Source organism: Balaenoptera acutorostrata, chromosome 3 (assembly GCF_949987535.1).
Source record: "Balaenoptera acutorostrata chromosome 3, mBalAcu1.1, whole genome shotgun sequence".
NCBI classification, from domain to species: Eukaryota; Metazoa; Chordata; class Mammalia; order Artiodactyla; family Balaenopteridae; genus Balaenoptera; species Balaenoptera acutorostrata.
Genome location: NC_080066.1, coordinates 97,947,951 through 97,972,031, shown reverse-complemented (window position 1 = coordinate 97,972,031; position 24,081 = coordinate 97,947,951). Strand labels below are relative to the sequence as shown.

Here is a 24,081-nt window from a genome sequence, read left to right as displayed (position 1 = left end):
CTGTGAGTAAACAACATGCAGGCAGATGTTCAGAAGCCACTTCCTTTCTTCAAGTAGCTATATCCTTTCTCATTTACATATCGATATAAATCACATAAAACAAGAGTCAATTAAGCAAAAAAAGATTCCAATTCTGTAGCCCGGTTTTTCAATGATTAAAAATACAGAAATTTGTCAAGCACTTTTCCTTCATATGAGAATCCTATTTAATGCTAAGTGTTAATTCATATTTATCATGTCTGTTTTTTATGTAATGCTAATATACACCAGGAACTAAGTATTTTTCTACAATGTATGGCGAGGACATTAGGCAACAGGTAATAGAGTCATTTGCAAAAGGGATTTTTTTCAATAGTTCATTCTGATTTATTTCTGAACATATAATAGCCATTATCTTTCTGGCTGGCTTTACACATTTCTTACCAATAGTGTCAGTTCTATTTTACTTTTGCTGTCAGGTGTGCAACTGTGAAAGTCATATCTGTACTTTTATTCTCTCCATGCCTTTAGTGAGTAAGTTAATTTTGAAACGGAGAGTATTCTTTTATATTTCTTGTTGGAAGAATTCCACTGATTTTATAAAGAAGTTGTTGTGCTTTATTTGAAAAATGTTACAAAAGCTTTGATGCTTTTATGTCCACTATTTGCCTGAGACTCATGACGAAAAATGCAAATGGGACAAATGGATTCACAAGCCTACTAAAATTAAATGTCTGTAAATTCACTGTCATTTTTCCTGCTCGTACTTTTCTTGCTTGAATGCTTGTCTAAATCATCACCCTCATAGCTTAATTTTATTAACAGCTTTAATCTTCTATTTATAAAGTCTTATTCACTAATTTATTTTACAAAATAATTCTAAGATATACTTTTGTTACTTTTCATCACTATCTTTAAACTTCATGTAAATCATTAATCCAAATGTGTGTGGGTGTGAATTGAGGATATAACAACATAATAATGATGTTTAAAAAACCACACACATAAATACTGTGTGTCTACACAAAGACTTATACATGAATGTTTATAGCAGCTTTATTTGAAATAGGCACTGGGAATAATCCAAATGTCCACCAATGTGCTAATGGATAAGCAAATGTAGTTACAACTTAGCAACTACCACTTAGCAACAAAAAAAGCACAAACTACTAATACATACAACATGGATAAATCTCAAAATCATTATGCTGAGTGAAAGAACCTAAACAAAAAAAGAATACATATTGTATGATTCCATATATATGGAACCCTAGAAAATGTGAAGTAACGTATAATGACAGAAAGCAGATCAGTAGTTGCCTGGGTACAGGGGCAGGAGAGATGGACTGCAAAGGGGAACCAGGACATTTTTGGAGGTGATAAAAATAAGATAGGGACAAGGCAAATTGTGTAGTGATGTTTCTTTGCATTCTTTCAGTTACCTGCATCATTTTTTTGTTTGTTTTTTTTGCTCAGATAGAAATTTGTCCATGAAGTTTCCATAACTCTATTTGGTTTTGTTTATGTTTATAGTTTCCTTTCCTTTCAAAGGTTATTTTAAAACTAAGTTCTATTGGTTCAGAATAGCATTTCCTGACATTTTAGTTGACATACTAAATTCCAAAGAATAATTGATTACTTAACAAAAACAAACATGTTAAACAATTGTCAAAAGATAAAATTTAGGGCACACAAGCAAAATTCGATAAACCAATTACCACTTACTATGAAAACATGTTTGATTTGTTTGAGTTCTTTATTATTTTTTCACTGTTTACTGTTTAAGTTTTAATCTTTAAAAATTTTAAAAATTTATTGAAATATAGCTGTCTTACAATATTATATTATTTTCAGGAGTACAGCATAGTGATTTGATATTTTTATAGATATACACCATACAAAGTTATTTTAAAATATTGACTATTTTCCCTGTGTTGTACACTACATTCCTGTAACTTATTTATTTTATAACTGGCAGTTTATACCTCTTAATTACCTTCACCTATTTTGTGTCTTCCCCTAGCCCTCTCCCCTGTGGTAACCACTAGTTTGTTCTCTGTATCTATGAGTCTGTTTTTGTTTTGTTTTGTTTGTTCATTTGTTTTGTTTTTTGGATTCCACATATAAGTGAAAATATACAGTATTAATTATTCTGACTTATTTCACTAAACAAATGCCCTCAAAGTCCATCCATGCTGTCACAAATGGCAAAAGTTCACTCTTTTTTTATGACTAATATTCCACCGTGTGTGTGTGTGTGTCTGTGTTTATATACGCGTACATACCACATCTTTTTATCCATTCATCAGTCAATGGGCACTTGAGTTATTTCCACAGCTTGTCTATTGTAAATAATGCTGCCATGAACGTAGGGGTGCATATATCTTTTTGAGTTAGTGTTTTTGTTTTCTTTGGATAAACTCAGTAGTAAATTTGCTGAATTGTATGGTAGTTCTATTTTTAATTATTTGAGGAACCTCCATACTGTTTTCCATAGTGGCTGCACCAATTTACATTCCCACCAACAGTGCACAGGGGTTCCCTTTTCTTCACATCCTCACCAACACTTGTGATTTCTTGTCTTTTTAACAATAGCCATTCTGACAGGTGTGAGGTGGTATCTCATTGCAGTTTTGATTTGCATTTCCCTGATGATCAAAGATGTTGAGCATCTTTTTCCTGTGCCTATTGGCCATCTGTATATCCTTTTTGGAAAAATGCCTATTTTGGTCCTCTGACCATTTTTTAATTGGGTTGTTTGTCTTTTTATATTTAGTCGTATGAGTTCTTTATATATTTTTGGATATTAACCCCTTATCAGACATATTGTTTGCAAATATATTCTCCCATTCAGTAGGTTGCCTTTTCATTTTTTTGATAACTTCCTTTTGTGTGCCAAAGCTTTTTAGTTTGACTAGGTTCCATTTGTTTATTTTTGCTTTTGTTCCGCTTGCCTGAGGAGACAGATCCAAAAACTGTGAGTAATGGTGCTTTTGGATTCCTAAAGGAATCACATCTTTATCAGAAGTTATATGCAGTGTAATCTCAGAATATCACTTAGCATTGTCTTGGATGGAGACAAGAATGATAATAAATCAGACAAGGGTCAGTCCAAAAAATATATACCCATTGGTTTTTCTAATAAAGGATGTTTAATACAGGGAATTGAAGGACTGAAAACGTGAAGGAGGAACACAGAGGTATCACGGAGGTAGCAATCCCAGGAAGCAGCCACTACCCTGGGGCTGAGGGAACAAAGGGTAGAGGATACGGTCATTAGGATCTGGAAGCTTGGAGGATGGCCCTGCAGAGATGGAACCCAAATCAGGAGGGGTGCTGCCTGGCTGGCTGGAGCAGGCTTCTTGGGAACTCAGAGGAGGGACCCTCAGAGCAGGGAATGGACAGCTGGGGAAGGGGTGCAACTGGCAGATGCTATCACTGGAATGAGCTGAAGCTGGTTCTGGGAGTGAAGAGAAAAACTGGTACTAGCTGCTGCTGGGGTAATGCTGACAGGACCAGCAAGAAAATAGGAAGGAGCAAACCCCTGCAATCCCTTCCTGCCTTCCAGTATATCTCTAGTGCCCCCTATTGACAGACCCTAATGGCAATCCAGCTGGAAAAGCAGAAATGTAGTTTGTAGAGGCCCAGTCCCAGTTGTCACAAGGCCAAGAATGAAGGGTGACTTTGGAGTTTAGAGCTGAAGTAGCTTAATAATCAACACATAAAGTAAACATATGTTTGATCCCTTTTTTTAAATCCTAAACACCAACTCATTGCAGCTAAAAGACTCAATGGAAGGCCTGGGCCAGAGAAGTGAGATCCAGTATTGGCAGGTCTGAAAATGCTTCCATTTTGGTAACTGTAAATTAAGGGATCACCCCTTTAGTACCATCAGAAACTCTGTGGAGCTTTTTTTTGGTCATGACTGAGTAAGAATATAGTCTGGGTTCCCAGTTCTTGCTGCCAGTAGCTGGAAAATTCCCCAGAGGCATTTGCACTCGGGACACTGGGAAGAACAGTCCTACAATTGTCTTGGTTCCCCCAGGGAATCCAGAGGGACTTTACATTTCAAGTTCTGAATCTTCAAATTCTGCTAAAAAGCCAAGGTAGTCATCACCCATTCTTCCTTCTCTTCCTTTGCACCCCTTCCCTTTCTCATTTCTTATTTCTATCCATTTCTTTTCCTTTTTTTTTTTTCTTCCCCTTTCTCTTTTTTCCACCCCTTTACTTTCTCTTCCACCACTTACTCTTCCTGGGAGGACAGAGTAGTGTGGCTGAAGGAGCATGAACTCCTGCATGAGGAAGGCCAAGCATTAAATCCTAATTCTGATATTTACTTGCTTTATGATCTTAGGCAAGTTATTTTTAGTTTTCATTTTTTCAAAAATGGAAATGACAACAGCTAGGATATATGTATTTTGTACGATATACATGAAAGAATGTGTATGTAGTGCCTGATAGATAATAGGTGCTTGATAAATATTTGTTTCCATCTCCCCTTTATTTATCAAATGCCCCTTTAAGAGTACCTTTAAAAAACAACTTAATACGTAGCATATGTCTGCTGAAGGCCCTGGGCTAAGCACTTATCTTAGACTCGGGTTGAATTCTTTTCCTGCAATAATACTGAATTGGTTATTTTAATCTGACCATATTTCACTGAACTCATTCTCTATCTTAATTATTTGGAAACCTAAGAGGTTCAAAATTCAGTGTGTGGCTGTCAGAATTACTGAGCTGGCATAGTATTTTAGACTAAAATAAGGGAAAGTTTACAGGATAAGGGAAAGAAAAGACAGATTTGGACTCCCTTGGCTGGAATCAGTGGCAGGAATCACTAATGATTCAGATGGAAGGTTCAAGCCCTAAACTGTCATCTGCTCACATTCTGTGCCAGGATCAGCTGTCAGATACCACTCATCGTCATGTGCAAACTTGCCCTGGAACAGGAAAAGAGCCACCAAGGGCACAGGAGAGTGGAAATAACTTTCTCCTCTGTCCTCGGTGTTAGGACATCTTGCAGGTATTCACCTTTTAGTCTCTTGGAACTCTTAACTAAAAGTAGTTGCAAAGTTAGCCAGCCAGCAAGCTAATTGTCTTCTGGGCCAAGTAATATTGGAGAATTTATAAGTTGTTTTCTCTCCTATCCACTGAGTGGCCAGGGTGAGCCTAGCCTTGCATCTTGAAACAGGCTTCTCCTCATCGTAGACTAGGTTCAGTTAGCTGTCAGCAACCAAGAGAGTCAGTGGCATCTCCACTGAGAAGAGGTCAGGTTCTGGAGTCCCTCATCTTTCCCCCGAAGGAGCACAGTGGTACCTTTGGCCATGGCTAAATGAGAGGCCTGAGGTGTTCCATGTATTCTCATGAGCCTTGCAGGCATGATAGAAACAGACAAGCTCTAGGAACCAAAGGGGAATTTTCTACTTGCAGTATCTTTGTGGTTTCAGAGTCCTGGACTTCAGTGAGGTTTTAGGGAATGCTCATTCTCAAGCTGAAGGGCAATTTATATGTGGGGACATTTCCTGCTGGTGAGGGAAAGGATATCGCTTGGAGCTTATTAGCCAGTATGCGTAAAAATGAAGTTTAAATATTAGAGGATTTTATTGATTTAAAAAGGAGAAAGAATGAGGTAGAAGATCCAGCATTGGTTCAGCAACTCAATAATATCATTAAAACCCAGGCCCTTTCCATCATTTTGTTCTTCCTTCCTCAGGTGTGTCACCTCATGGTTGCAAAATGGCTGCCACCACATGTCAAGCATCATGTCTTCACATAACTGCCACCATGACAGAAGCTTAAATTCAGACTTGTTTGATGTTATGCATGCCCCATGGGGAAATCCATTTGATTCAGGTTCATGAGGGGCATGATTGCTGGGACTATCCCTCTTGTACTTGAGGTATGACAAGATTTATTTCCTGTCAATGCCCTGCCCTCAATCATAATAATATCTAATATTCACGGAGCACTTATTACATTCCAAGCCAAACAATTTTACAATATATGAACATTTTCATCAATCTTCATAACAACTCCATGAGAAAGATAATATTATTGTTATCCTCATTTTACAGATGAAGAAATGAAAGCTTAGAGCTTTTCAAAAGGTGGGTCTCAATCCATTAGTAGACCATGAAATTGACTGAGCCGGCCATGCCTAGCATTTATAAAAATATATATAGAGGGACTTCCCTGGTGGTACAGTGGTTAAGAATCTGTCTGCCAATGCAGGGGACATGGATTCGAGCCATGGTCCAGGAAGATCCCACATGCCACGGAGCAACTAAGCCCGTGCGCCACAACTACTGAGCCTGCGCTCTAGGGCCTGCGAGCCACAACTATTGAAGTCCGCGCACCTAGAGCCTGTGCTCCGCAACAAGAGAAGCCACCACAATGAGAAGCCCGCGCACTGCAACGAAGAGTAGCCCCCGCTCACCGCAACTAGAGAAAGCCCACGCACAGCAACCAAGACCCAACGCAGCCAAAAATGAAATAAATAAATTTATATAAAAAAATATATATATAGAGAGAGAGAATAGAATCAACCAAACAAGTGCTAAGTACTTAGAACAGATCAAAAATAAGTATTGTTTTATTAAACTTTTATTTCAATTTATATGAACGTGTATGTTACTGCACTATAATAAATATATTTCTTACTGTAAATTGCAGTTTAGAAACACTTGAAAGCCTATACTTTAGAGAGTTTAAGTAACTTGCCCAAGATCACATGGCAAATTATGAAACTGTAATTTGGATCCATGCAGTCTGAGACCAGAAGCTGGCCCCCAATCACTCTGCCTTGCTGCCAAGTTAACTTAGAACATGGTGAGCCCAGGATGGGGTGAGTGAAGAGAGGGAAGGGAATGGGTGAGAAGCAGTTAGAGAATGGAGGAAAAGTACTGGACACAGAACTTTCCTGGTTCCTCTTTTACTGAACCCTTGGGTGCAAAAGATTTAGTAGGAGAAAGGGCCCCTTGTGCTCTCTGGGCAGTCCCCAGTGTGGGGCACTGAGGACTGCAATAGCTAGGGGTCCTGGTTCCCCAGCACAGTCTTGGCTGCTGCCAGGCATAATTATTAGTAGCTACCCTTGTATTCATACATCTCTTCTGGTTTAAGCGAAAAATGTATCTGCTTACTCTATCGATGCCACTTCTGTTCAGAGTTTTAGGGCCAGAAGGGACCTAAGTCCAAATCCTGAGCGTTTTGGATGAGGAAAGTGAAACCCAAGGAATGAAGTGACATGCCAAGGTCACCAAGGAAGTGACGGTGGACCTGAACGAGAGCCCAGACCTCTGGCTCTTAGGCCCGTGCTTTCCACTAATGTCACTTGATCCTGACTGTGTGCCTTGCAGAACGTGGTAGGTTGCAGGCAGGAATGGTATACATGTGCCTCTCCCTAGAGGAAACCTTGGAAACCCAGGAGAAGATGTCCCACTTCTTTAGCATCTCCAGAGGGCTTCCAGGTGGGGTGAGACTGTCTCAGGGAACTGAGATTAGAGAGAAAGAGGCTGCATTGCTCCGGGCTTATTTTTCTAAGCACAAGATGAAACTTTCTTCCAGGCAACCTTTTTTTACAAAAATAATTTGAGACTGTTTTCCAGGGCAGAATATACTGTGCAGTCTTTGTGCCCACAGCACCTGTAGGAGGGGGTTGAATTGAAGTTTTGTTCCAGGTCCTGAAAGTTTATGGTCCATTTAGCTGTGCAGCAGAGCTTAATGTTGGCAAACGTTGGTGTTTGTTTTAGTTTCTGAAAGTTGCTAACCATTCTCCCTTTCTTGGAGAGAAGGGCAGGCCTGGGGGGAAAGGCAGGGCCACAAAAGGGACAGGGTGACTGTGGTGGGCAGTGTTTAGGTGTCAAGGCTTAATGGGCCAGTGGACATTTCTGCCTGGTGCCGTTAGCAGCACGGTGATTTAGCCTGGAGTCCTGGCATGTGGAGCTAGGCCCACGGAGGCCGAGGAACTCAAGGTGTTGTCTGAGACCAAGCGTGGATTTTAATGGACAGCCACAGCCCCCAGAGCCAAATACACATTCCTGCAGAAAAGAAACATTTGTCCATTTGCTCAGCCCTGCTCTCCTCACTATGTTACTGTCTAAACCAGATCCACCGCGTCCTCAATGAATTTGGCAGGAGAGAAAGGCAGATGGCCTTAGACAGTCTGGCTAAACTGTTCCCATTGCTGAAGCTCTGACAGTAGTAACTGTGGGCCTCCCCCAGTAATGTGTAAGACCCTGGACAAGAGCTTAATGTGAATCGCCTGTCCTGTTCTGGGCATCAAGCAGTAAGTGACGTTTCCTTGAGTATGGAGTACCAGCTGGCTTCACTTTGGAATTCTGGAAGCAAACTGCTTGTCAGAAACACATAAATCTAAGACTTCATAGACACATTACTATAATAGCTATAATAACTATAGCATAGTAGTACAGTAACAATAGTATAGTAACTATAATAATGTGTCAGGGTGAGTCTCATGCTCTCACTCACGTCAATTACTTTGTCTTTCCCTTAATCCCCATTCTCACCAGGGACATCCAGGTGAGAGGTCTGAAAGTTGCTGAAAGTTGCTACCCATTGGTCATCCAGGACCTCAATGCCTCATGCCTAGATTATGGCAAGACTCTCCCACCTCATCTCCTTGCCTCTATTGACTCTTTCTACTCTTTATGCAAATCCACCTTACCCTTGGCTACTGTAGGGCACATTCTTCTCTCTCCTTAGTGGGTTTTGTTCAGTATGGACACTCCAGCACCCAGTACAGATGCCCAACTGATATTTGTTTAAAAAAAAAATGAATGCATAACTCAGGTGCTCTAGTGATGAGTTTATACATGTGCAATGCTTCTGTACATTCATTTCTAACCTGTCTATAAGGAAGGGAGTGGGGCTCAGGGAAGGAGCTCTAACCCATGAGTCAGAAGACTTGGCTTTGAGAGTCAGCTGTACCTCCTTATGCTACTTGTTACGCTAAGGGCTTTACATTCATTAGACTATTTATATTAGGAATAAACTGTGATACAGATATTATTCTCATTCCACTTTAAAGAAGAGTTAACTGAGACATAGTGACTTTAAGGGACCTGCCCAAGGCACACAGCTTAAGTTCCCAGGCACTGTGAGTCTGAAGCTTGTTTGCTTAACCACTCTGCTAAACTGCCATGTAACCCTGGTCAAATTCATAATCTCTGAACTCAGCCTCCTGCTGCATAAAATGAGAACCTTGAATTCTGGCAATTCTCTTTAAATCCTGCCCAGCTATTCTGTGACTCTATGCTTCTTGATCCCAAACATCCACAGAAACACACTAGGAAACTGCAGTGAACTGTGACCTGTGCTGAGCTGAGGGTAGGTCAGAGAACTGTAGCATTCCATCGGGAAGTGGCACACATTTGCAGCCAACAGTTGAAATCCAAACTCCCGGCACAGGGCCCACCCTGCCCTCGTTCCTGCGGCACAGTTCCCTGGGGAGTCCATTTGGCCCATTCCTGAATCTTCAACCTCTGGTAACATCCCCATTAGGAATGACAGTAGGCAGGCCCAACTCACTTCTAGATCAGGTGGTTGTTCACCTATGGGGTATAATTTAAGGGAAGTAAAGGTCCGTGTGCCCAAAATGGTTGGAAGGCATTGTTAAAATGGCCACGTGTTATAAACTGGGGGTGCTGATGCTCTCTCAAAACTGCACTCATGTGATTCTTCTTCTGTGACTGGCACTTTTTCTCAGTCATCATCTTTGAATTCACTTTTTCTTCATACACTTTAAATGTTGGATGTGTCCAGGGTGCAGTTCTCAGCTTTTTTCTCTGCCAGGGTAGCCACATTCATGCTCATATCCAGACCTGACTTTCTCTTAAAATCTCTATTTGAATTTCTAGACATCACTACTTGCTATGTCTCTGAACCCCTCCCCTGCTCCCCGGCCACCAAGCGCTAGAGTTCAGTTTTTCCAAGCTGAACCACCCAGGGGTAGAATATAGAAATAAGTAAAATATTTGTGGAATAAATAAAACCTGAAATATGAATTAATGCATTAGTATAGGTTTAGATGTTCACATGTTCCTTGGGAAATTGAACTATTTTAGTTCCTGAGAACAAGGAGCATATCTAATTTATTGTACTTTGGACTCTAGTATGGTGCCTGGATGATAGTAGGTGACCAAAAAAATCATGCTGAAATTAACAAACAAAGCAAGGGAAACCCAAGACTTGTAAGTTTTGAGAGGAGGAAATAAGAGGTCCAGAACTTGAAGTGCTGCCTAGAGAAGGCAGACCAATGTGGGATGATGCAATAAGGAACTTGGCTTGTAGGATCAACATGGGGACACTGGACCCCATGATAAAAAGAACAGTGGAGGAGGGGCCAGCTCATAGTAAACAATCAGACTCTGCTTATTTCACTCAATTGGTTAGGGCCATCACAGGCTCTGAAGACAATGCCTTTGTCTTGGAGGCTGGAGAGTAATTTATATACTTCGACAAACGTCTAACTCTTGGTACAGATCCAAGGTGATACTTCCATGAAGGCTCAGCCGGTCTCCATAATTTTCTTTTACCTTTTCATACCATCAGTTTCGCTGGAGAGCCAATCATTGAGGTGGTCCCAGATGGTTTTTATGGCTCCTCATGTCCTGAGTACTCAGAAGAACAAGCAAGGGCAGCTATCCATGTGAACACTTAGAAACGTTTTTGGAAAATATGTTTTACCCTCTCATAACTGGTCCTGATGAGCTGGCAGCTGGCTTGCAGACACACAAGGTGAGATATTCCAACTCTGAAGATAACCAGTTGAGTCAGCTGTTGTGTACTGCATCTGCATCCCCGGATGCGTGAATCAGAAGTCTTTATCCCAGGCAAATATCTCATATCTGAAGAATCAGTTCTCTTGAAAGCAGTGGGATGCTCTGGGACTAGGGTAGGGCAGACTGAGTTTTGGGATCTATGAGTTCTATCACTGTTGCCTTGGACTACAGTCTCAGAGATGCAGACTCTCCTTTTGGCTTAAATGTATTCCTCCTCAAAGCAAGTCCTCCCTTTGACAGAAAGTTCCTCCATGAGTAATGAGGCATTTGGAATAGTTAAGAGGGTCCATGTGGTATATGATGGCAGCAAAAGAAGGAGACAGGCTTTAGCTCTAGGCATGTGGTAGGTGGGGCAGTGGGCCCCAGGAGGGCTTAGCTACCAATACTAGAAGCTGGTCAGAACTACAGAGTGGTGGGGCGAGGTGGTGGTAGAGGGAAAGGTTGTCTCTGATTTAGAGGTGGGGCTGGTTGGGTCCTGGGTCTGAGCAGTGGAGGGGACTTTAAGAAGCCAAATAAAAACCCATTGGTAAATGTAAAATGGATGGCTAGTGGGAAGCTGCTGCATAGCACAGGGAGATCAGCTCAGTGCTTTGTGACCACCTAGAGGGGTGGGATAGGGAGGGTGGGAGGGAGGCGATATATGTATTCATATAGCTGATTCACTTTGTTGTACAGCAGAAACTAACACAACATTGTAAAGCAACTATACTCCAATAAAGATGTGAAAAAAAAAAAAAAACATTGGTTATGGCTGAGTAAGTGGTTGAAGTCTAAGCCTTGAGGGATGGCGGAGTTGAGGTTAACTCTTTTCTGCCCTTGCTAGAATTACTGCAGAAACTGCCATGAATTGATGTTCCTTTGGTGTGTACTGGGGCTGTCAGCTGTGAGAAGTTAGGAAATGCAGAGGAAGACTTGAGTAAAGGGTTGACCAATCCCTGCTGAATTTATTTTCCATCTATTCATATTCAGCCTATCATCTGTCCATTTCTCTTTGGTTGTTCCTTGAAAGTCATCTCTTTCAGTTCTCAGCGGCTGTGCTCATGGTCTAGGTCTTGCTTCCTTAATTTGGATTCTCAAGGACATCTCTATGTCTTCTCAACTGCTACCAAGGTACATCTATATTTCTTTCTCTAACTCTCCTTTGTCTCTAATACATTGCCTTTTGGAACACAAGCTGTTCGATCTTACCAAAAGGAGGGAGAGAAACATTTCTATTGTATCCATGACCCTACTGTAGAATAGTTTCTAACATAAGCTAGAATTATGGCCTATTTCAATTTTTCCTTAGTCTCTTGATTCAACTATATTGAACACTGGAACCCAGACACATTATCATATAGAAATGTGCAAAATTTCTGTATAATTTTAGTGAATTCAAATATTTCCCTTTCAATGCATTATCCATCTTATTTAGAAAAATATTCTGTATCTCAGTGTCATAAAAATGATCTTTTAGATTTTCCAAAATACATTTAAAAACTTTCTTTTTACATTTAAGTCCTTATGTGGATGTTTTTATGTATGGTATAATGTGGGAAATTAAATTTTCTTTTCATCTGGATAGCTAGCTGTCTCAGCACTATTTTTTGAACTGTGTCTTCCTTTCTCCAGTGATCTGCTATAAATTAAAAATCCATATATGTCTGTGTTTGGTTTTGAACGTTCTCTTTTATTCTGTTAATCTATTTGTCTATCCCTGGGCTAGAACCACATCCTTTTAACTATTATACCATGAAAATAAATCTTCACTTCTGATAGGGTCTATCCTTTGCCTTTTCACCAACAACATCTCTTTATAGGGATTTATTTAGCATTACACTGAATTTATACACCAACTTAGAGGTGAACTGACTTCTTTACGATAATGATTCTTCCTATTCATGGATATGTTATGTCACTCCTTTTACTTAGGTCTTCTCTAATATCATTCAATAAAGTTTTATATTTTTCCATAAAAATCTATACTTTTGTCAGATTTATTGCAAGGTTTTATATATATATACATTGTTTTTGTTTTGTTCAATGGGATCCTTATATAACATTTTCCATCTTTTTGCTGTTAGTGTACAGAAATGCAATTGACCTTTTTTTTTTTTTTTTTTTAAACATTTGGGTTTTTTCCAGTTTTGGGCTATTATGAATAATGCTGCTACGAACATTTGTGTGTAAGTTTTCTTTTTTTAACTGCCATTCTATTTATTTATTTATTTATTTTATTTAGTTTTAGCTGGCATTCTATTTACTTATTTATTTATTTATTTATTTATTTTGGCTGCGTTGGGTCTTCATTGCTGTGCACGGGCTTTCTCCAGTTGTGGCGAGCGGGGGCTACCCTTCGTTGTGGTGCGCAGGCTTCTTCTTGCAGTGGCTTCTCTTGCTGCAGAGCATGGCTCTAGGTGCACGGGCTTCAGTAGCTGTGGCAATGCAGGCTGAGTAGTTGTGGCTCTCGGGCTCTAGAGCGCAGGATCAGTAGTTGTGGTGCACAGACTTAGTTGCTCCGCGGCACGTGGGATCTTCCCGGACCAGGGCTCGAAACTGTGTCCCCTGCATTGGCAAGAGGATTCTTAACCACTGTGCCACCACGGAAGTCCCGCCATTGACTTTTACATATTGATGTTGTAATCTATTTTGGGTTTTCTATAGGAATAATCATATTATCTGTAAGTAATGAGAGTTTTGTTTCTTCCCTCTTTATCCTTAGACCTCTTTTTTAAAAACTGCACAAGCTGGGGCCTCTAGTAAATAATCTTTAAATTCATGACCATGAACCTCAGATGGGCTTCAGTGCAATTACAGTATATCCCATTTACTCTCCCATTCTCCTAGAAGACTATTTCATACCTTCTTCCCTTCTCAAATCTCCAAGAGATTCTCCTCTAACTGCATGTTTACCCAACAACATTTTGCCCTAATTCACCAGAAAAAAGTTGAAGCACTCAGAAGAGAACTTCCACAGACTCCCAACACCAAATACCCTACCTCCCTGCATCTGTATCCATATATTTTGCTTTCCTGCAGGTTACCACAGAGGATATATTCCTAGGATAAACCCAACTTGATCATGGCACACAGTCCTTTTTATATTTGGATTTGGTTGGCTAATATTTTGTTTAAGAATTTTCCATCTCTGTTCATGAGAAGGATTGGCTTGTCAAATGCTGGCATCAACGTTTTTTAGCTTCATAAAATGAGGAACGGCCCCTCCCCCCTTTTCTATTCTCTGGAAGAATTTAAGGTTGAAATTACTTGTTTATTGAACAGTTGACAGAACTTGCTGGTAAAACCATTTGATGATATTTTTGGTCAAAAAATTGTAACTGCTGATTTATTTTTTTAATAGACTATCTTTCTTGAATCAGCTTTGGTGAGATATATTCTTTCTAGAAATTTGTCTATTTCAAGTCAGTTTTCAGATATGTTGTCATAAAATTACTTATAATACTCTTACTATCTTTTAAATATCTGTAGTATTTTTTGTTATATCCAATTATCCATTCCTAATATTAATTATTAGTGCTTTCTTTTTCCTTGTTCAATCTTAGTAGAGGCTATTTTCAAGTTAAAGTTCAAAACCATAAAACAAACCAACTTTGGAATTGTTGATCCTCTCTTTTATATGTTTATTTATATTGCATTAACTTCTGCTATAATTTCCTTTTCTACTTTTTCTTAAGTGCGTGCTTACCACCACATTAAGTTTTATTTCTTTTTCCCCCAATACATGTACTTAAGACTATAAATTTCTCTTTAAGTGCTGCTTTAGCTGCATCCAACACATTTTGAAGCATAGTATTATACACAATTTAATTCTGTATTTTATAATTTAAATTATGATATCTACCTTGGCCCAACAGGCATGATTACTATTCCCATTTAATCAGGTTTTTAATTTTTATTTTTGTCTTTTTCTAATTTTCTCCAACAATCTTACACATCTTTTATTACTTGCACTTCTAGGTTCCTTAGAGTATTTGTCACTATCGGGTATATTATCTTGATACCATTTTCTAATTGTTGGTAATGAATAGCAATACTGCTGACTTTTTTATTGAACATAATTGACATATGACGTTACATTAGTTTCACGTATCCAACATAATGATTCAGTATTTGTATATATTGTGAAATGATCACCACAATAAGTCTACTTAAAAATACTAGTTTAAAAAACTGTTGATTTTTATGTGTTGATATATATCTAGCAATTCTGCTGCATTCTCTTATTACTTGTACTTGTTTGTAGTTGGATTTTCTATGCTCACTATCACGGCATCTGAAAATGGGGCCAGTCTTTTCTGTTCCTTTCTAAATCATATATATCTTTTATTATTATTGTTATCATTATTTTGGCTTGTCTTCTGGTACAATGGCACTAAAAGTGGTGAAAGTGGCACCTCTATCTTTTGCCTGACTGTAGTGGAAATCTTTCCAAAGTTTTACTGGTGTTTAACATCCATTTCACTTTCCTTCAAAAATGTTTGTGTGTGTGTGTGTGTGTGTGTGTGCGTGACTTCAGAACCTATAGGACCCAAAATGACCTTTTCCTGGATGCCTTCCATTCTGGATGTGATTTTAGTTTGGATGACTGGATGTGTCTGCATGCATTTAGAGAAAGCATACAGGTTTTCCTTAAAGCTGCAGACAAAAACAGAATTCCAAGCCACGCCCTGGTGCTAACACAGACAAAGAATCTGACCTGCAGCCTGAGCCCACCAAGGGTATACTGGTCTTGACTACATTTATTAAAGCCAGCTATTTCTCACCCTTCTTAAGCACACTGCCTCTTCCTGAGCTAGGAGAATGCAGGTATCAGTTCACAAGCAGTCATATTCCAAGTTTCCTCTTAGAAAAGTACAAAATAAAGTGCAAAAGAGTAAATGTTTCTCTCCTTATGATACCAATATTATTGTCCAAATAATATATTTTCATTGCTTAAAAATAAAATATAGATTAGCAAAATGAGGGAAATAAGAGCTATTGATAACCCTTCCTCCCAGGGACAATCCACCATTAAACTCCTCATTCTTTTCTGTGTATATTGTTAAATTAATTACACAAGGAGGCCATCAGACTGATGTGGCTCTAATGGTGTGGCAACCTACATACGCGAACTAAAATCTAAGCCTATAAATGCCTCAAGGTTAAGAAATCAAAACACTAAGGACAGCCAATCACAAACAGCCAACTAGTCTTTAAGCAACAGCCAATCAATAATTTTCTTACTTTGCTTTACCTTTTCTCTACAAAAGTCTCTCCCCAACTTTTGCTGGTGGAGCACTCTTAACTACTTCCAGTTGGCTGCCGCCAGATTCGAATCAATTTTTGTTCAAATAAACTCAAAAATTTTAAATGTTTCAGTTTATCATTTAACAGTTCATGGCATGAACATTTTTCTTAAGTCATCATCTGATTCTTATCAGCCCCGTGCAATGCAATCCTCAGGGTTTTTTAATAAGTAGTGTGTCTCAGAAAAGATGCTGCTCAAGTTCAGCGTGACTGCTGATAAAGCATCTGGAGGGAAATGGCTGTGTATCTAATTCTTTAGGAGAGACCCCTCAGTACTTTGGACTGCTTGGATTCTCTCTCAATCATTGGTGTCCCAAATCATCTATTATCAAATTGAAACATTTACTAAGAACCATAAAGAGAGATGGAGATACCTGGAGATAAGTTCACATCAAACTTTCCCAGAGCTGGACTTAGATATAAACCATAGAAAACAGTCTCTGTGTGATAACCAAATGAAGAAGATGTGCATGGAGAGAACAGCCATCTCACCAAATGAGAGTCTAATTCATGTTATCTTTCCTCCCCCATTGACAATGGAATAAGTTTGCAAACACTTAAAAAGAAATAGCAAAATAATGGGACAGGTCACTTTTTTTCCCATGGGAATGAAAAGGAAATAAAAGATATTTCCTTGTATTACTTTGCATGTTGTCATCCCAGGTTCACAATGGGAGCACTCAGAATTTGGTTTTCTTAGACAAAAAATCTCCCCCAAAGCCTGATGAACTTTAGCTGCAGCTCTGGCCAAGTCCTTAAGGCAAACCACTTTGTTGACTCCTGATGTTTGAGAGATGCCAACATATCAGGCTGAGTTGGCTCCCAGTGAGAATTCTGTCCAAGAATCTGAGTTCTCTGTCACTGAAAAAAAATGTTTTCTGAGGAGGATTTTATGTTTATAGACATTCTGTTAACCTCATCATTTATTATGGTGTTAAGGACATGAAGTTTATAGTAAACTGGATCAAGAGTAAATTTTACTGGCACTGCTTAGTAGTTATAAAAGCCCTGTGTCTTATTGAATCTTTTTTGTTTCCTCCCATCTTCTATCCCCAACAAGTGATATGCATGCTCTGTCGTAGAAAAACTGAGTAAATGGTGGGCTCTGGGTAACAACCATTGTCTTCACAAGCCCAAATGTTCCCTGTTTTCATCTTTCTCTTTTTCATAAAATGGATGGTTTGCCTCTTGGAATAATATGTGCAATTCCAATTGTTCTCAAAGTAGAAGATACATGTCTGTTCCTTCCTTTGTCCAAAATAGGACGGCAGGCCAAATCATTTTTCATTAGTATTGAGCTGAATCTTGGATTCTGGTCCATAGTTTCTTTCAGTAAGAAGAGTAGTTCATCATTGACTTCTATGCTAAAGATCAGGAGATTTTTTTGACTTTCTCTCAGGAATGGCTCTTCTATATGGATTTTATGCTTCCAACCCCCTTCTCCGACCTCCACTCCCAACCACTTCCTCCCTACTAATAGTTTTAAGATGAGGCTTACAGAACATAGATATTTTTTAAATGTTATTCATAACCATACTTAGTTTCAAGAAAGCTGTAGAAATGCCTAGAAGAAAGGAAGAGGGTTTTCTGTAAAGTACTAAATGAAAATAATTGGATAAGAGCCAGATGAATCATTGGAGGATAGAAAATAATACACACCAAACTGCACCCAGGATGTACACTCAAGTCATTGGCCACAGAAGAGAAATCTGCTTTCATAGGATGCATTAGTTAGGGTAGGCTAACTGACATATCAGACAACCCCAATATTAAAACAACAGACTCAAAACAATAGGAGATTATTTCTCACTCATGAAACTTTTGGGTATTTAGTAGAGAATATTCCAGTTGTAATTCAAGAACCCAGGCTTCTTCTGTCTCTGGATTTCAACCTCTTCTACATCCACAGAGTCTTCTCCATTCCTCTGATAATTGGGGAAAGAACTAGAGGATTGCAGTTGGGAGCATTTTATCAGCTGTGTCTGTAAGTGGTGCACATCACCTCTGCCAACATTCCACTGGTTAAAATTCCATCACATGGTCACATGTAACTACAAGGGAGGCTGGAAAATACAGTTTACTGTATTTACTGTCCAGGAGGAAAAGGAAATGAGTTTTGATGACACATGGCAGAGGATGAAGATGCTTTTTAGGATAATTGTAGAAACAGTGCCAATAAGCTCACTATTTAAGCTCCACATCATTTGCACCTACTCCCATTTATTTCTCTTTTAGCTCTTGATTCTGATTCTACATGTCAACCCAGTCTTCTAGCTAGGAATGCATTTAATTCATCTCAGAGAAACATGTGCCTTTCATAGATGGGATTTTCCTTTACAAAGTTCCCAGTATGGCTTATGGAAGATGTCACTGAGATACTTCACTGTCATATTTTGCTGCTAGAGACAGAAAAGCAGCAAAAGACTATTTCAGCTTTCAGTGTACCTGTACAGTTTCTTTGATAAGGTGAATATACATGAAGCAAGTAGAGAATAGCCCATAACAGTAGATGACCAAGGTTTGGGGACTTGATGGTCTTTATGGTGTGGGCCATTCATCTTATCACAACTACAGTGTTACAACTTTCTTGTACAAAGGTTCCTTGAGGAATCTTTATATACTTTTCTTTGAAACATGCCCAGCCCCGTGCAAGCTCTTGGCTGTGTGTCAGTGAAATAACTAAGCCATCCTAACCACTTCTTCCTGCCAAGTAAATAAAATAAATTGGATTAACAATCTTGTGGCTGGATTGTTGTTCTTACAGCTAAGGAATCAAATCTTTTGCCTCCTCATGAAGACTATAAAGCAGGCAAAAGACTGGTGAAAAACAGAGCTGATTCAGGCCAATCAGTTGTGTGTATGTGTGTGCATACACAATTTAATGCACATGCTTTTATTTTTTTGTCAGGGAGAGGAGTAGAGATTACTATTTTATTTTGATTTTCAAGTTTCCAAGAAACCCTCACTTTTCACAGGGATTCTTAGACAAACTTTAGGTGAAGAAAAGAAAAATTAAAAATATAAAAGGAATAAAAGAACCTAGAAGATAGACCATTGTCGCCTGTCCCCTTCCTGCCCTCACTGAGAAATCCTTCCCTCCCTGAGGGTCAGGAAGGTGAGGAATAGGATGACCCTCAAGAACAAATGACTGCCTGCACTGCTGTGGTAACTGTGCCACTGAATGTTGCCCGAGACTCAGGATTCCTCAGGTTTGCCATCACAAGCAGGTGACTAAAGAGAATTCTTTGGCTTTGCATCGACCTGGCTGAAGCTCTGTTGTTGGAAACTCTCTGAGGAGCTCATGCAGAAAAAGCGTTTTTTCATGATTTATGAGATCCCAAATGCCACCACTAGCAGTAGATGATTAAATTGGGACATTTGTTTGAACTGCATCAACAGGGTTATATACTACCCTGAGGGCCTCGGGTGGACATTGCATGCCATTGCCATCATCGCTTGGACGTCACCAGCAGGAAATATCAGAAGACTCCCAAGACAATCTGTACTCCTGAGCTTTCCAGAGAGGCCCTGGCAGACATGAGAAGTTGGCTTTGTCTGGATTGGTACCTGGGCCTGAAGTCTCAAAGCCCAGAGCCCCACCATGATGGAAAAGGGCTGGGTGAGTGCCCTGAGCTAGCATTAGTTAGAGCAGAATATCCACGCCTGTCTGTCGAGGCGACTGTGACTGCTGCCTCCTCATTGATCACATTAGCCAGGCACTCACTGGTGTTGAGTTGCAAACGTCTGGATTTTGCTTCCCCTGGCAGTAGCTCCTGGGATAGGAGAGAAAACAGCTTATAAATTCTTTAACGATTCTTGGAGCCAAGGGCAGCTTAAAGACTGGATTTTCAAGTGATGCTATTTAAAAGATTCCAGGGGACATGAAGGTAAATAGCTTGAAAAATAGGGGGAAAGTGATTTCTTTCCTCCTCTGAGAACATTACACAGATTGAATTAACCCCTTGTGAGTTCTTCTTGTGATTATGAGACACAGCAGGGAGCGCTGTGCATGGCCATCCTGATCCGGCTTCCTGTACAGCCTCTACCTTGTCAGTGATGTTGGCCATTCAGTTTCACTGCCGGCTTCTCTTCTGAAGAAACATTTGGAAATCAGACTTTTAAAATGTCCTTCTTTCCTTCGTTCCTGCTTTTTTTCATCAGTATATGTCATTGCAGATTCTGAACACTAGCTATGAAACATCCTCAGGGGGTGTCTGAGGATGTCTGAAGATAAATGAGCAAAGAGTAATCTCCTCTGAAGATATTTAAGGAGAAGCTGGGTACTCACTCACAAGGAAGATGAAAGCTGTAGTTGGAAGGATGGCTGAGTTAATATCCCTTCTAGTTCTAAAATTTTGTTATTTTATTTAGTTTATGTCTGTTTGAATATTTAGAGACTAGTGCATTGCCTTTTTCAGTGGATGTGTAGATAGAGGATTAATTTTGTTGCCCATATTCCCCAGCAGAAGCCTGTTATAAGACTGGATCATTCTTTTATTGGTAGGGTGTCCATATTCCTGTATTTTATGGGACAGTTCTGATTTCAAACTTCTTCACTTTTTGTTTTGAGAGTCCACTTCTGCTTGACACACGACCTGTTCTGATTTGAGATTTAATGAGTATTGACAATTTACTGACAGGGGAAGGAGGTGTCAGTGATGAAGAGAGCAAGCCATTACGAATAGAGGCCATGCAAGAGAGATTCGATTTCCTAACATCTTGGACAATGTTGAATGCCACTGACTTGCAAATACTGCAGACCAAAAATACCCCTCTTCCTTCAATGTTTTCTGCTTTATGAAAAAAGTTCCACATCAAACTAAGTGATGACATGAATTTAACTACTAGTTGCCATTACTTGGGAGTGATTTTTCCAAGTCTCATGCCCACATGGTGTAGCAAATTCTCAGGGCAGTTTCCAGGGTGTAGCAGTTCTCAGGGCTGTTGTGGGACCAGCCACGATGCTAGTTTCTGTAGGTGGAGGGATGGTGCTGGAATGAGCAGCAGATCAATGCCCTCTACCTCAACAATCTTTTGTGGCCCTGAGGTTGTGGGAGATTTTACGCTGCTGACCTCACTCTATTCCTAAGGAATTCTTTGATTTCCCCACTTCCATTTATTTATTTATTTTTCGATTGTCAACTAAAATCTGGATTTCTCAGTCTAACCTCGGCAATGGCACTTAATAGCAGAAGCCCCTGAAAAGGAAGACATGCCTTTCTCACTGTCCACTCAATAAGCAACTGCCCTTCTTGAGAGATGTGATGCAGTGAGTGAAATACTGAGTGAGGCTCATGGATGAGAAGACCGACAGATATTGCTGAAGAAAATTCATTTTTCAAAACAAATACTTAAAACACATTTATTAGAATAATTCTAATGAAGTTACAGATCTTTGGCTACTTTGCTTACGGATATATCCTAGGCACCTTAGACAATCAACATCTGTGTGTGACTACCAGGCCATGTCTTTAGGAAACACACTGTCTTCTATAGGAGGCAAATGGGGAGGGAGGAAACCTAGTTCAAAGGACTTTGTGAAGGTAAGTTTAAAATGCATTTGAAACACAGAGCAGAAGACGACTGATTCTACCTTGCGAGGGCTGAGGCTGCTCCAGAGAGCAGGTGAAATTGGCAGTGGGTGTTTAAGGACGAGTCCCTTTTCAGGGAGTAGGGACATCACAGGCAGAGAGACCAACAGGGATGACAACAGAGAGGCATGCTGTGTTTCAAAATGGGCTGACTGCAATATGGGTTTCCTGAGCCTTCCTTTGTACCATTTGTCCACAACGTCCTATCTTTTTCATCCAACCATCTATTCATTCACACTAAAGTCAACAGGTATTTCTTAAGCATCAACCAGGTGTTAGAAATAATTCTAACCCCTGAGAACACAACAATGTGTGGGTGAAACAGACAAAGTCCCTTCCCTCAGGAGGCTTACATTCTACTGAGGGGAGACAGAAACAGCTAACGAGTAAATATGAGAAGGGGTGATATGAGTTATAAAAAGATAAAATCGGGTAAGGAGATATAGACAAATTGGGGGGCTGTTTTAATCAGGGTGGTCAGGATAGGGCTGTATGTGGTGAAGACATTTCAGCAGAAATCTAAATGAAGTGAGAATGTGCAATTTGGGTGTGATTCTGGAGTTTTCCTTTAAATTCTGTAGATGCAGTTCTGTCAGTCTGGTAGAAGCATGAAAAGAGAGGGAATCCCTTACGGTGACCGATGTGGTCATTTCTAGGAAAGAGACATCCTTGAGCCTGCAGGCCCAAATTGCGAACTGGAATTACCCACTGAGCTTTGTTAATGTCTCAATAATTGCTCCAGCTGTGGTCTAGAGGCTTGGTGGTGGACTGGGTCTGGGTTCAAGAGGGGGTACACAGACAACTTGGGACAGGTGGAAGGAACCTGCTTCTTTGGTTCCCAAAGAAAAAAACTTATTTTGTAGGAAAGGCTACTGCTGAAGCTCTTGGAGAGTATCTACCACTTGCTGAATGACAGATCCAAATAAGAAGTGGATTTTACATGCTCTTTGGGGACAGAAGTGCAGCGCTTTCTACGAAAGTACTCTGGGTGGAGTGATGGTGAATGTCAGCTTGCCTCAGCCTGATCTGTAAAAGAGTAAAAAAGCCTTTGATGGTTGTCTTGCAGGTATTTATAGATTTTTTTCTGGCTCTGTTTTCTGTTTCTTCTTGTTGCTGATGAAGTATGCTGTGAAGGGAGCCCTGTTAAGCACAGTCAGTGCTTCAACTGGTCTAGAAGCCTGTCGCATATTCAATGTTTTATGACTGAACTTTATTACACTCAAACTTCACAGAGACATTTATGAACCTTATTGCATTCTGACATGAAATAAGCCCAGAAAGGTATTTCTGCTTTTATGGGACTGGAACTTTTCATTGTATGGAACTTCCAAAAAGCTGTTGAATGCCAGAGTTCAAAGTGATTTTGCAAATGTTAATTTCTCTAGGGATCTTTGGGACCTTAAAAAAAAATTGCTGATGACTTCTACATCTTGCATCTAATATATTTTTTTTTCATTTGGAAAACATGTACAGCTGCCTCAGTAAGAGGAATGTGTGGAGTTTGTGGTTCATGCTGTACTCATGCCATGGTAAGAAGAAAGACCTTGTTTATTGCTACAGGAGACATACAAGGAAAATTAAGGGAGGGAAATATCGTTTAAGAGATAAACAGTCATGCCTAGCTTGATATTTTTCTAACCCCTTCAAGGACACACATTCCTAAAGTTCTGTGAGTCAGGTATTAGAATGTCTTTGTAAGATTAACTATTAACTGGCTTGAGTAAGGAGATTTTCTGCAATGTCAACCAACAGAAACATCAGCCTTTCTAAGTCTCGTTCACTTATATTAATTCATTCCATAGTTCCTGAATTTCTTGTATCAGACACTGTTCTAGGTACAGGTCATAATCAGAAGAAAGACATAATTCTCAAGGAGTTTATGGTTCAGTCCCAGATGACTAAGCAAAGACACATGCATCTGATTACCGATGAAAAACTCTAACTTAGGGTGTGCTGTGTACGTAGGATGTTCACACAGGGGATCATCAGCAAAGGCTTCTGGGAGGCAGCAACACCTGAAGTGGGTCTTAAGGATGAGTAAGAGGTAGAGAAACATTAAGACTGTTACTTGTGCACATCACTAATGTAGGTGGGGGAAGAACACATACTCATTTTGAGAGCAGGAAGAAGTACACTGAAAGGACCACTTGGAATAGTAGAACTCAGAATGAGGGTCTCCTTCCAGGCTATCAGCCGTGCTAAACTTGGTTCTTAAATACACAATAATCCTATTATGTCACTGTGCCTATTTTTTATCACTCTAAAAGTCTTCATATCTGCATGGTGTCTACGGTTTACACATTATTTTCATGTGTATTTAATGGTTTAATTTTTATAACAACCTGGTGAGAATGGTATTATTGCTAGTTATAGATGAAGAAATGAATCAAAGAGACATCAAGTGACCTACTCAAGATTACATAGTC

The 24,081-nt window shown here is 39.7% G+C and overlaps 1 long non-coding RNA gene across 1 annotated transcript in view; it reads right to left on the bottom strand.

Annotated features, from left to right (window-relative positions):
- Positions 1–13,259: 13,259 nt before the first annotated feature.
- LOC130707665 (uncharacterized) overlaps positions 13,260–24,081 on the bottom strand; it is a 513,593-nt gene continuing 502,771 nt past the window's right edge. Inside the window, exon 5 of the long non-coding RNA XR_009007670.1 lies at positions 13,260–13,322. This is a non-coding gene — a long non-coding RNA (uncharacterized LOC130707665). The remainder of the gene's footprint in view (positions 13,323–24,081) is intronic.